The sequence below is a fragment of the Poecilia latipinna genome, unplaced genomic scaffold (assembly GCF_001443285.1).
Source record: "Poecilia latipinna isolate Pla-1442-1.1 unplaced genomic scaffold, P_latipinna-1.0 Scaffold7796, whole genome shotgun sequence".
NCBI classification, from domain to species: domain Eukaryota; kingdom Metazoa; phylum Chordata; class Actinopteri; order Cyprinodontiformes; family Poeciliidae; genus Poecilia; species Poecilia latipinna.
In genome coordinates this window covers 1-1,570 of record NW_015120412.1, presented here as the reverse complement: position 1 = coordinate 1,570, position 1,570 = coordinate 1, and the positions used below count along the sequence as shown (strand labels likewise).

Here is a 1,570-nt window from a genome sequence, read left to right as displayed (position 1 = left end):
ACCTGCATCCTGTTGGCTTCAGCTCATCTTTTATTCTTTATTCAGGTTGGAGAGCTGCAGGTTGTCAAAGATCAGCTGTGATTTTCTGGGCTCAGCTCTGAAGTCCAACAGCCTCCATCTGACAGAACTGGACCTGGGAGAGAACAACCTGGAGGATTCAGATGTTCAGCAGCTGAAGGATCTTGTAGAGACTTTAAAGTAAGTAAATGTTTGTAGTGAGTCCAGCTGCTGTTAGCATATTGAACTAAACCCAGTTAGCATCAAAGCAAAGCTCCAGTGTTCCCAGTAAAGCTGCAACTTCTCAGTGGGAGGAGAATGGTTCAGGCTTCCTGATTGGACACAGAGACAGCAATCAGCCAATGAGAGGAACAGCAGCTTGCTGTGTTCCTGTGTTTGTGTTGGTGTGAAGATGTGTTGTTGCTGTGTCCATCTCTCCAGGACGTCCAGCTGGACTCCAGCGTCCAGCCGTCCAACATGTCTAGAGACATTCATCAAACTGTGGCAGCAGCAGATCTGATCTCAGATCTGCTTGTTCTCTCAGTTCAACAGGAGAAAATTTATCAGGTTCATCTTGGTCACAGCTCTGAGATCAGTCTGACTGCAGCCTGGAAACCATCCTGGATGTGCTGCGTCACTGACTGCTGCTGGAGAGGCTGGAAACACTCACTCATCTGATCTCTCCTTCCTTCTTCTCTCTGCAGGATCTGATCTCTGTAGAGAATGGTCTCTGTGTCCTGCTGATCCTCAGAGGTTGAAGCTGCAGCAGTTTGAGTCAAAAGAATCTCTGACTGGATCATGACGATGACCTCTGGCCTCCAAGATTTTCCTCCTGTTTATTTTCTCATGTCTGTCATTTAGTGTCTGATATTGTTTGTCTCTTTGGATTAATAAAGATCAAATTCAAACTGGGCTCCATTTAGAGGCTTCATGGAGTTTTGATCTGAACTGGATTCAACTGGAAAGTTGATCTTTTTTCTCTGATTCATTTTCATCCTGGAACCAGAAATGGTCTGAGATGGAAACATGGGAATCATTTCAGTTAAACTTTGAATCATAAAGACACTTCAAACCTCTTTTCTCTGCTGCTTCTTCTGCTGACAGGAAAATGTTCCTCAAAGTTCCACAGATAAAAAGATGATTTACTGGAAACTGCAGAGAAACTTTAGCTTCCATCACAGAAACCAGTTTAACCAGTTTAGAACTGGATGTCCCACAGAAACTGATCTTAGTTTTCAGGAACATCCAGCATTTATCTGATTAAAAAAAGGTTTTGTATATTTTAATGTTTTTATACTATAAAATGTAAATAATGAAGTTTTGCATCATCATTGATTCTCAGTCTGTTTTGTTTTTTTCCATTTTTACCTCCATGTTTCATGTTTTCAGTTTTCTAGAGAACTTTAGGACTCGATGTGTCACATCAGGCTCTTTACTGAGATTCACTGATTTATTCAGACCTCAGAGAATCACTGGGATAATGTGCTGATTGGTTCATGTTTGATTTTATATTTATTCTAATGTAATGTGGGTTGCTGTCTGTTTAATGAGCAATAAAGTTTTTAATAACATT

At 41.0% G+C, this 1,570-nt stretch overlaps 1 long non-coding RNA gene across 1 annotated transcript; it reads left to right on the top strand.

Moving 5' to 3' along the window:
• The first annotated feature begins 21 nt into the window (after positions 1-21).
• LOC106944284 (uncharacterized) lies at positions 22-1,098 on the top strand. The gene is made up of 2 exons (XR_001424194.1): positions 22-198; positions 702-1,098. It is a non-coding gene; the product is annotated as an uncharacterized LOC106944284 (long non-coding RNA).
• Positions 1,099-1,570: the final 472 nt, after the last annotated feature.